The sequence below is a fragment of the Gracilinanus agilis genome, chromosome 4 (genome assembly GCF_016433145.1).
Source record: "Gracilinanus agilis isolate LMUSP501 chromosome 4, AgileGrace, whole genome shotgun sequence".
Lineage (NCBI taxonomy): Eukaryota > Metazoa > Chordata > Mammalia > Didelphimorphia > Didelphidae > Gracilinanus > Gracilinanus agilis.
The window spans coordinates 43595791-43608742 of record NC_058133.1 but is presented as its reverse complement, the minus strand read 5'-3'; positions in this window follow the sequence as shown (position 1 = coordinate 43608742).

The following is a 12952-nucleotide window of genomic DNA, read 5'->3' as shown; positions in this document are numbered from 1 at the left end:
AGAGAGAGAGAGAGAGAGAGAGAGAGAGAGAGAGAGAGAGAGAGAGAGAGAGTCCTCTCATATATCTGAGTAACTGAAGTTGTCTATCACTACAATATCATGCTTCTTTGCCCATTTAAAAAATATTTCCCAAACTCAGAAATTTCTTCTTTCTGTCCATGTGGTCGATATTGTATTCTACTGACAATATTATTTCTATTTCATCCAAATTCTCTCCAGGTTTTCCCTTTTTCAGTTTCCTGAACTTTCTTGCATGCATATAATTTCATAACATATTATTTCACCATCTCTTATCTAGGCTATTCATTTGAACAACATATATCTTTCCAGAGATATACTTCAATTATTAGCTTCATTTCAGCAAGACTGAATGATATATAAGAAAGTTAGATTTACCTTCCTACTTTAGGGCAGGGGTTCCTGATCTTTTCTTGTGTCATAGACACTTTAATAATCTATGAATGTCTTTTCAGAATAAAGTCTTAAAATGCATAGAATAAAATACATAGTACTTCCAAAGTAACTAATTTAATTGAAATTATCAAAGAATTTTTTAACATTTAATTTCATACAAGATAATCTCTGTAATGGGATATACTCTATTTGCTGCCTATAACTTGGCTTTTGTATATAGACCAAATGAGTCTATATCCTTCCCATAGGACCTTTGGGTTGCTATTGTTTTTGTTATTAACTAAGGAATCCAGTATTCTTTTCTTCATGACTGGTTCATTTTAATGTTTTGACATTAAAAAGGAACTTAAATTAGGAAATTCCATCTGGGGAACAAACTGTGTTTCATGGTGAGAAGTTAGTAAGACCAACTTGAAGTTGAGGTCATGAGTTTTGTTGTCACCTCTTTGTTTAGATATTATTTTCTGGAGCATTTTTTTAATAATCAGCCTTTTCCAATAACATTCCCTCCTACCTTTTGTGAATTAACTCAAGTAACCATCAAACACAGACTTGTTATGGTTGACTTCTGAGAGATTTGGGCAATTCATTTAACCTCATCTCCATTTCCTCATCTAAAAAAAATCAACATATTAGACCAGATGACTTTGAAGGCCCTTTCTAGCTCTAACTCTCTGTTTCTATGAAATTCTAATGGATAAGGACCTTTGTTAGTATTAAGGAAAATGAATTTCTGACCACTTTAATTTTACATCAACAGAAGGTTCATTAGGTCCACTGAGTATGTCTACTCAGGCAAAGGTACACTCAGAATTCAGTCAATATAGATTCCCATATATTTTTAAGATTGTCTTTTTGACCTGTCACTATGAAGCACAATTTGTTCCATGAGTGAAGCTTCCAAAATTAAGATCATTTCTAATGACTGAACACTAAGAATAACTAGACATGCCAAAGTGAATATTGTATTTCTTAAAAGTTAATAACTAGGGGACAATGAGGTGGTTCAGTAGATAGAGAGCCAACCCTAGAGATGAGAGGTCCTATGTTCAAATCTGATCTCAGATACTTCCTATCTGTGTGACCCTGGGCAAGTCACTTAACTCACATTGCCTAGCCTTTACTGCTCTTCTGCCTTGGAACCAATTCACAGTATTGATTCTAAGACAGAAAGAAAGGCTTTAAAAAAGAGAGAGTTAATAAGAAAAACAGTAGACAGCTAAAGGTCCACTGGGCAGATTTGAAATGTGGGAACAATTTATAATCAAGGATCCACTGTTGCATTTTTTAAAAAAATTCTCTTGGAGGTATCATCAGACAAACTTAAAAATTCGGCCCCACTAGCCATTCCCAAGGAAAGAGGCCAGTTTGACCGCACATTGTAAACATGTGTCTGGAGAACCTTCTGGAGCTCATTTTACAAAGTTAAGGAGAAATAGATCTTCTGTTACCAAAGAAAATTGGTCTATTGGGAAGTCATAGAAATGGAAAAATGTATGAAATAATCCATAAATATAGTAAATAACTCTATAAAACCAGCCCTTCAACTAGTTGCTAAGAATACCTATTCTATGGACTGTTTCTAAATTGAGCTCCTCTGAAGACTAGAATCTGCCTTCCAGTCCCAGCTGGTCTACTTGCTCTTCTTCAATCTTTCCATCTTCTCTTCATCTTCTTCATCTCCTACTCCAAGAAGTTGTCCCCAAGGTTAAAGTGTCCTCCCTATTCATCTGCAGCTCTCATAGTAATTCAAGGTTCAATTCATTGCCATATCCTGTGGGAGCCCTTTCCTGTTTCCTTTAATTATTAGTTTTCTACCTTTACTCAAATAGTCATTTGTAGTATTTATCTTTTGACCTGTCGTATCTCCTCCCTAGAAAAATACAAGTTCCTTGAAATCAGGGACTTTAAAAAAAATGAACTTTTGTCTTTGTAACCCCAGCATCAATTCTAGCTTTGGCTGTTGGGATACGTGTGTGTGTGTGTGTGTACATATATGTGTGTGCATATCTATACAGACAAATATAGGTCTATGTTTATATGTGTGTTTTTGTATTATAAAATTGACAGGAAGATCTTCTGAGTAAAGTAGAGGCTTTTGAACTCTAGAATTGGACAGCATTATTATATTAACTGCACATGTGTAATCAAGACTTTCCAATTGGGCCATTTTGGACACCAAATGTTCTTCCTTCCCATTCTCCTATGAGACTACACAAGCAAGGGGACCCAGTTTTCCTTCTATGTCTGAATATGATCTCTGGGACTAACTTTGTTGGATTTGAGTACTTCTACAAGGCTCATGTATATCCTGTGAGGCTGATGGAAATAACATCAGGCATTCTTTATCTCTGTCCCACTCTCCTCCCACTTTGGTCTAGCATACCTAGTCAAAAAAAAGGCTCATATCTTTGACCTGGGACTTCTCCACTTGAGTATTCAAAAACCACCAACTTTTGTGGTCAATAAGTTTCATCATACTTAGCATTTATATAGTGCTTAAAGTTTGCAAAGTGTTTTACATAAAACATCTCATTTAATCTTCATAATAGCCCTGAGAGGTAGATGCTATTTTTATCCCCATTTTACACAGGAAGAAAGTGGGGCACAGAGAACTTGGGGTCACACAGCTAGTAAGTATCTGAGGCAGAAATCTAGTTCAGGTCTTCAAGATCCCAAGTCCAGTACTCTCTAGACTGTGCCAACTGGCTGGCTCTACTTAGGATAAAAATAAATATTTAGGAAAAGAACAAAGCTTCCAAACCCTAGATGTCACTCAAAGGATCTACTAGGGACCATGGAAGCAGAAAGTGAAGAGAGTGACTAGCAACAAGGAAACTTGAGTTCTCTCTAGAGAGAGAAAGAAAGGAAGGAGAGAAGGTATTGGCTTGACCTTTCAACGCACACTTGGTCAGGACCTCAAGTTCCAGTTCACTTCACCAGGAAGGTCTTCACATCCCCTGTCCATTGTTCTTCCCACTCTGGCACAACCCCAATCAACACCAGTGGCTTCTCTCCAGCAGCTTCCCCTGATTGACTTCTCATTTATCCACAATGGCTCCCTGGTGTCCTTTTCCCAGAAGCCCATCCAAGACCCCAGAAACTTGTGGAATAGATTTGAATCCAGTCCTTCCCATCTCTAGGCTTGACGTTTAGCCCACTGAGTCACCTAGCTGCCTCATTTTTGAACCTTTTAAAACTTTTAAAACACTTTCATATGCATCATATCATTTGATCCTCCTGTAAAGTTGATGAGCTAGGCGCTATTATCTCTATTACATAGCTTAAGTGACTTTTCTAAAGTCTCAGGGTAAATTTGGGATTAGCCCAAAAGTCCCCAGGGCTTTGGACTCCCAGCCCAAGGGTCTTCCCACTCTCCCATTCTGGTTTCTACAGTACCATTATAACACATTTTTACTGAGAAGTGTTTTCCAAAGCTATAACTAGGAAGAGACTGGGACAAATACAGAAAGACTACAGACCTTTATACCTATTTAGCAATAATTGTTAAACTAGCGGTTGGCTGAGACTTCTTCCCTACCCTTAATCCACCTCTCCTAGTAACAGCTCCACATTGTTGTCTCAGGCTCTTTATTTAATTTCTCTACCTCCACTCTACCAGGGGTATGTGATTCACACTGTTTGCCCCTGGTACAAAGGTTCCTAGTTATAGCTATGTTCTTTTCACTTTAGCACACTGTACATTGGACTTCAGTGAAGCAGACAAGTAGCATCGCCATATACCAGCAGCCTATGCCTGGACAGATGGTTTCACCATTTTCCCCTAATATTCCATCCCAATTCTTTTTCTTGGTAGATATCCTGCTGTGTTCTTCCTTTAAAACTAAGGTTAAGCTGCCAATTTTGCCACTTTGGCCAAGAGGTTGGAGGGTTTCCATTTCAAACTCCTATACTGAGGTGGGGGGGATATAATTCCACCCTTAAAATTTGGTTTGGCCTGAGGTTGGACCCACAAATTTCTGGTTCAAAAGGGGAAAAAATCCTGTATTCTCTACAAAGATCTTTTTTCAACTTTAGGTTTCAGGTAGAAATTTTTGGGGGTGTGGGGGGGTGGAGAGTCACAAACTATGCCAATTCCTTATTTAATTTGGTGATGTTCTTAATCTTTGAAGAAAATGATACATTATTCTAAGTAGCAAATGTTGTGGCTATTGGACACTAGAATGGGAAAGTTATTCCACAACCTGGTTTAAAATGTGAAATAATCCAAAGTGAAGCTCCCATTCAGAAGCCTCTGGGCTCTAAGTACTTTTCCATTGCATCTTCTTACCATAAATTACATATTAGCCATTCCCACAATATTATTTAATGGGACCAGAGATACAAGGGACCTTGAGAGTTCTGGTTATTCCTATTAAGTTTAATATAAGTATTAATAACGTCTTATATAGAAAATGTATTAATAAAAATGTATATAGCACATTAGAAAGTCTTTCATTAAGTCTTTATCTCACATTAAATGTATTGGAAGATTATGTGTTGATTCTGAAAAAGAATGGATGAGAACACAATTCTAGAATTAGTATACCTATTTTCCCATCTCCCCTCTAGCATTTATCATTTCCTTTTTCTATTACATTAGTCAATCTGGTAGGTTTGAGGTGATACCTCAGAGATGTTTAATTCGCATTTTTTTAATCAACAGTGATTTAGAAATTTTTTCTCATATGAGTATTGATAATATTGATTTCTTCTGGAAACTGCTTGTTCATATGCTTTGACAATCAATTGGGGAATAGAACTTATTTTTATAAATTTGACTTAATTTCCTATATATTTGAGAAATAGTCTATCATGTAAACTTGCTATAATTTTTTATATTAGTTCATCTTCTATGATACCCTTTAGTAAAAAATGTAGTTTCCTTGATTATCTCTTTTAATTAGGTCTTTCTTGCTTTTGCTTTTTCTGAGGTCATGATTGCTACCACTATCATGTATGTCTTTCTGTTTCAAGTATGTCTCTTATAAGCAACATATCATTGAATTCTAGTTTCTAATATATTTTGCTATCTACTACTATTTTATGGGTGAGTTTGTCCCATTCACATTTGCAGTAATGAGTACTGTGTATTTCCCTCCATCCTATTTTCTTCTGTTTATACTTCTCTGTTTCCCTCTGTGTTTCTCTGTTTGTCTCTTGGTCTGTCTATCTCTGGTCTCTTTCTCCTCCTAGTTTCTCTACAAGAGACTGTTTTGATTTTGACCATTGCCTCCTTTAATCGACCTTCTCTTTCACCACCCTACCCATTTCTATCATCCCCTTCCCCTCCTGCTTCCCTGTTAGGTAAGCTAGATTTCTATACCTAAGTGCTAGGTATATTCCTACAATATCATAGAGTCTACTCTATTTGAACAAATTCTGATGAGTGAAGTTCAAGCACTGCCTTCCATTCCCTCCACCATTTCCCCTTCCACTGTGGAAGCTCTTTCTTGTGTGTCCCTTTATATGAGGTAATTTTTTCATTCTTCTCCTCCCCCACTTTCCCAGGGCATCCTTCTTTTATCCCTTTCATTGTTTAAAGGACATATCAATATAATTAACTCATACCCATGCCCTCTGTCCATGTATATTCCTACTAAGAGCCTTAATATTGATAACATTCTTAGGAATTACATGTATTATCTTCCTATGTAGGAAAGTACAAATTTTAATCTTATTGCATCCGCTGTGATTTCTCTTTCATGTTTACTTTTTTATGCTTCTGCTGAGGCTTGAGTTTGAATGCCAAATTTTCTATTCAGCTCTGACCTCAAGATGCTTCCAAGTCCTCTATTTCACTAAGTAGCCATTTTTTCCTCTTAAGGATTTCATTCAGTTTTGCTTGGTAGGATATTATTGTTTGTAATTCTAGGTCCTTTGCCTTCTAAAATATATATTTTTCCCTTTTTTTGAATATTTGTCCTTTCCCTCTCCCCTAAACCCCTCCAGCCCCCCTGTAGCTGACACACAATTCCACTGGGTTTTACATGTATCATTGATTAAGGCCAAATTCCATATTATTGATAATTGGACTAGAGTTACCATTTAGTTTCTACATCCCCAAAAATGTCCCTATCAGCCCATGTGTTCATGCAGTTGTTTTTCTTCTGTGTTTCTACTCCCATAGTTCTTCCTCTGAATGTGACTAGTTTTCTTTCTCATAAGTCCCTCAGCCTTGCTCTCCTTTGCTTTGCTGATAGTAGAGAAGTCCATTATGTTCAATTGTACCACAGAATATCAGTCTCTGTGTACAATGTTCTCCTGGGTCTGCTCCTTTCACTGTGAATGAATTCTTGGAGGTCATTCCAGTTTACATGGAATTCCTCCAGTTCATTATTCCTTTGAGCACAATAGTATTCCATCACCAACAGATACCACAATTTGTTCAGCCATTCCCCAATTGAAGGACATTCCCTCATTTTCCAATTTTTTTGCCGCCACAAAGAGCATGGCTATAAATATTTTTGTACAAGTCTTTTTCCTTATGATCTCTTTGGGGTATAAACCCAGAAGTGGTATGGCTGGATCAAAGAGCAGATAGTCTTTTAAAGCCCGTTGGGTATAGTTCCAAATTGCATTCCAGAATGGTTGGATCAATTCACAACTCCACTAGCAATGCATCAATGTCCCAATTTTGCCACATCCCCTCCAACATTCACCATTTTCCTTTGATGTCATGTTAGCTAATCTGCTAGGTGTGAGTGGTACCTCAGAGTTGTTTTGATTTGCATTTCTCTAATTATAAGAGATGTAGACCACTTTTTCATGTCTTTGTTGATAGTTTTGATTTCTTTATGTGAAAATTGCTTATTCATGTCTATTGCCCATTTATCAATTGGGGAATGGCTTGATTTTTCTGTACACTTGATTTAGCTCTTTATATATTTGAGTAATTAGACTTTTGTCCAAGATTTTTGTTATATTTTTTCCCAATTTGTTGCTTCCCTTTTAATTTTGGTAGCATTGGTTTTGTTTGTACAAAAACTTTTTAGTTTAATTTAATCAAAATTATTTTATATTTTTTAATTTTTTCTAACTCTTGCTTGGTTTTAAAATCTTTCCTTTCCCAGAGATCTGACAAGTATACTATTCTGTGCTCTCCTAATTTACTTATAGTTTCCTTCTTTATATTCAAGTCATTCACCCATTCTGAATTTATCTTGGTATAGGGTGTGAGATGTTGATCTAGACCCAATCTCTCCCATATTGTTTTCCAATTTTCCCAGTAGTGTATGTCAAATAGTGGGTTTATCCCTTCTGACTTTCTCTGTAGGGTAAGATAGAATTTGATATCCCAATGGATATAGCTACTCTTCCTTCTCAGGATTAATTCTGCTGAGAGTAAGGTTTAAATATTTCCTATTAACATGCTCTTCCTCTCCTTCTTATGATACTATTCATTCCCTTCCCTTCCCATGCCTTCTTTGTCCTATTTTTTCTTATTCCTTCAAGTTTCTCTTGGTGTCATCTGCTATTCACCCTCCTCATTTTTTTCCATGTCATCTTAGACCATTTAGTACTCCATCCTCTCCCTGTGAATAATTCTTCTAATTACTATAACAATGAATACAATTTTGGGGAATTATACATAACATTTCTCCATATAGGAATACAAATAATTTTATCTTATTGAAGCCCTTAAATAAGCAAATTTGAAAATAAGAGTTTTCTTTCTTTCCCTCTCTTTCTTATTTACCTTTTCATGTTTCTTTTGAATTTTGTGGTTGGATATCAAACTTTCCATTTAGTTCTGGTCTTTTCTTTGCAAATACTTGGAAATCTTCTATCTTTTTTGAAGGCCCATACATTTCTCTGGAAGTATATAGTCAGTTTTGATGGGTAGGTTATCCTTGGTTGTAGACCCAAATCTCTTACCTTTCTGAATATTGTATTCAATGCCTTGTGATCTTTTAGTGCAGAGGCTGCCAGATCCTGTGTAATCCTGATTGATTTCTGTTCCTTGATATCTGAATTATCTCTTTCTGGCTTCTTGTAATATTTTTTCCTTAACTTGGAAACTCTTGAATTTGGCAATTATATTCCTGGGAGTTGACTTTTGAGGATTTAGTGTAGAGGGTGATCTATGGATCCTTTCAATATCTATTTTGCCCTCTTCTTGAAGAACATCAGGGCAGTTTTTTTTGGATAATTTCTTGTAGTATCATGTCCAAATTTCTATTAATTTCTAATTTTTCAGGAAGACCAATGATTCTCAAATTGTCTCTTCTGGATCTATTTTCTTGATCTGTCATTCTCTCAGTGAGATATTTCATATTTCCTTCTATTTATCATTCTTTTGACTTTGCTTTATTAGTTCTCACTGTCTTGCAAGATCGTTGGCTTCTACTTGCCCAATTCTGGCCTTTAGAGACTGGTTTCCTGTTATAATCTTTTGATTTTCCCTTTCGATTTGATTTATCTTATTTTTCATGGTTTCCTGGTATTTAATTTGGGTCTCTAATGCGCTTATCATTTCTTTTGATTTGGGGGCAACTTTCTCTAATTGAGAGTTTCTGTCTTTTAACCTGTTAATTTCCTTTTGAGCTATTTCCCACTTTTATTGCCAAATCTCTTCCATCTTTTGCATGATCTCAGATTTGAACTCTTCAAGAGCTTGTGACCAATTTTCCTTTTTTTGGGAAGGTTTGGATGTGTTTACTTATTTCCCCTCCTCTGCTGTCTGCTGTGTCATCTGGATTTTTTCTCTGTAAAAGATTGAGTATTAATGCTTTCCTCTTGTTTTTTTTTCTTTTGGTTAGTTCTTGGGCATTGCTTGCCATTATTATTATTCCCCCACACTTGCTCTAAGTCTTTTGAGCTGGCTCTGGGACTGTAGGTGTTTCTCAAATATATTTTAAGCCCTCTGCTCCTTTAATGGAGAAGAGACTACATCTTTTGTGATCCTGACTGTGGCTTCACAATATTTAAATTATTTCTTTCTGGCGACTTGAAGTATTTTCTCATTGACCTTGCCCTCTGCTACTTGGCTATAATATTTCTATGTTTTTTTTTTCATTTTGGGATCTCTTTCAGGAGTTGATTGGTGGGTTCTATTCATTTCTGTTATCATCTGGATCAAAGATGTCTGGGCACTTTTTCTTTATAATTTCTTGAAATATGATATCTAGCTTATTTTTTGGTACTTTTAGATAGTCAAATGACTATGAAATTAAATCTCAATCTATTTTCCAGATCAGTTGTCTTTCTTATTAGGTAGTTCACATTTTCTTTTTTATTCTTCTTCTTTGTTTTATTGTTTCTTAATGTTTCATGGGGCCATTGTCTACTTTTATATTCTAATTTTATGAACTTATTTTATTCAGTGAGATTTTTATCTTTTTTTTATTTAACCAATTCTGCTTTTTAAAAAAATTCTTCAGGGAATTTTTGCACTTCTTTTTACATTGTCCATTTTACTTTTTCAAGTGGTTATTTTCTTCAGCGAAATTTTGTCCTCCTTTTGCCATTTTTGCAATTTATTTTTTTTAAAACCCTTACCTTCTGTCTTAGAGTCAATACTGTGTATTGGCTCCAAGGCAGAAGACTGGTAAGGGTAGGCAATGGGGGTCAAGTGACTTGCCCAGGGTCACACAGCTGGGAAGTGTCTGAGGCCAGATTTGAACCTAGGACCTCCCGTCTCTAGGCCTGGCTCTCAATCCACTGAGCTACCCAGCTGCCCCCTTTGCAATTTATTTTTAAGTTGTTCTTTTCTTCAGTATTTTTGTGCCTCTTTCAAGAAACTGTTAAATTTCTTTATATACTTTTCTTACATTACTCATTTCATTTCCCAACTTTTCCTCTGCCACTCTCATCTCTTTCTTTAATTCTTATAGGAATTTATGTTGAATTTTCTTCAAGACTTTGCTTGTAGTTGTTTTCATATTACTGTCTTCTTCTGAGTTTTGTGTAAGATTTCCCTGCCAACATAGTAACTTTTTATGACCTTTTTTGTTGTTTCTGTTTGCTCATTTTTTCCTAGCCTATAGAAAGTTCACTTTGAACTTTAAGTTAAAGTTGAGCTATGCACCTTTGGGTAAGGAGGCACCATCCCAACCTTTGGGCCTTTTCATGTTATTCTTTTCACAGTTCTGGAGGTGAGTCTGCAAATTTTTAGTGCTTCTAAGGTGGTGTGATCTGAGGATAGATGTGGTCACTGCTCTCTTGTTCTGCACTCTAGTCTTTACCTAGGAAGGGCTCCAGTTCTACTATAGTTACAAGTGCTAGTGTTCCTCTCTACCTTGGAATTATGACTGGATTCTCTGAGCTCCTATAGCCACAAAAGCTAGTGCTTCTTTCTGTTCTGGCACTGTGTTCCAGAACTGTGTGTGGACAGTAGAATTGCCCAACAGCTCCATTGTCTTCTCAGGGTCCCCTGTAATCTCTTTCTGACCAGTTGTTTAATCCTCTTATTATCTCTTGATAGAGAGCTCCCAAAGCTGCTGCTATTGTTGTGGTTGCCTCCAAGGCCCACCACTGATGTTGCCACCATATATGCTCAGGCCAGACCCCAATGTGGTATTACAGACCTCTCTTGCTGACCGTCCAAATTGACTTAGGCTAGAATAAGGTCTCACCCTGACCTTTTGTTAGCTTTTCTGTTCCAGAATTCAGTTTGATGCATCATTGTTTGCAATAGAAAGTGAGGTGAGTTTAATTGGGTTGTTGCCTGTACTCCAAAATCTTGTCTACCTCTCCTTTAGCACTCAGAGGTCACCAGCCTCAGCCTACTCTCTGCAGAATTATTTAGAAAGAAGAAAGGAAGCCCTGGGACCCAATCGTCAGTGAATGGCCTCTAGCTTCTCTGGGTGAGTTGGCTTGGCTCAGGACCCTGATGGTCCTCACCCTGTCATAACTCTTAGTGACTTCAATTCATGTCTTGCGCCTATCAGGACTGAGCCTGAAATTTCCCTTTATCCTATTACTCGTGATTTTTCTATAACATCTCCCATCTGCTTCCTATTGCCCAGCCCCTGGGCAAGACATGACACAGGCCATTGGGAGTAAAATATCTATGAAAGGAAGCCAGTAGACAGCTTTTCTTAGATAGTCTATTTGGAAAAGAATCCCTCCTTTCAAGTAAAATAGCATGGCCCAGAATCACCGGATAATGCCAGAGACAGCAGAGCATCGTGGAAAAATAAGTGAGCAGGGACGGAGGCGATGTTTATAACTTCAGAACTGTTTGGAGTTTATGGCCTAATGTTTACCATGTGTTCTGTCATTAACACTTTTAAGACAGATCCATTTCCCGTCTGACTGAGTGCAGAACACCCATTTACACAATAAAAATGAAACACTCAGGCCATGAAACTGGGAGGTTTCCTTTGCTTACCATTCTTAATTGGATAACATTTCCCATAAACTTTCCAACTGGCCTTCGATGGGGGAAAAAAAAGTTTTCAAGATGACACCACAAATAAAGTTCAATCTCAGAGTCAACTTCCTTGGACTTGGAAAGCCTGATATAAAGCAGGGCAGGTTTTCTGGTAGGCAGCCTGTCATAGTCTCTTGATTTGTATGGAACAACCTAGAAAGTTCTCCTGGCATATGGTAGCCTAGGAGAGCAGCTTTCAACCTGAGAGCCTTCTGGGAAAAAATGAGTCTTGAATTGTTTTATTTAAAAGCTGCTGGAAATCGTAGCTATGAAGAGTCAAGCCCTGATTCGTCTGCCAAAAGTGACTTGTTGAGGATACCACAAGTGAAACCCTTGAGATGGCTCAGTTCCTTCTTAGGAGTCAGAATCTATAAAATGTGGGCTGTGCAGAAAGAGTCACTTTTTGTGTACTGACTAGTCACTGAGGAGCAATGAGCTAAATATATGACCTGGCTTAAGGAAATCCCTGCAAGTAACTCTTCACGTTAAAAAATAAAAAGTATACTTACTGCCTGAAATCCTAGAGTGGACTGACTACCAAAAGCTTCAGATGTAACTTAGAACACGCCAGGCACTAAAATAATTAGGTTTACAAGGTGGGATCGGAGTTTATTTGTCATTGGTCTATGTTTTTTACACTGAGTGCTGCTCAGTGAAAGGGGTAATGACCTGTCAGTCTGAAACATTCCTGTGTCTCTTTTCAGGTTCTTTCTCCAGTTCATGCAGGAGCTACTCAACATCCCTGACTTGGGTCTCAGGTCTGGATGTAGGAAGTAGAAACAAGGTAGACGATATCTATCCTGAGCTGCTATACTCAAACTTCAGCCAGATCCAAAGAATTATGTGGGGCTGACAGGTTGTCACACATTGGAAGAAACATCTCTGATTCTATTTGCTCCCTATACCAGTCACTTCCCTGGCAGACATCCTCAGAAGTGTTTATAAAAAAAATCACAATTCTGCTTGGAGGGAACTTAGTGAGAGCTGTCTATCATGTTTCTGTCACAGTAACTTCAGAAACCATCTGGTATTTAACATGGACTTTGACGTGAAGAAGCAGCCATATTGAGAGAGAGAGAGACAGAGGGACAGAGAGAGAGAGAGAGAGAGAGAGAGAGAGAGAGAGAGAGAGAGAGAGAGAGACAGACAGACAGAGAGAGA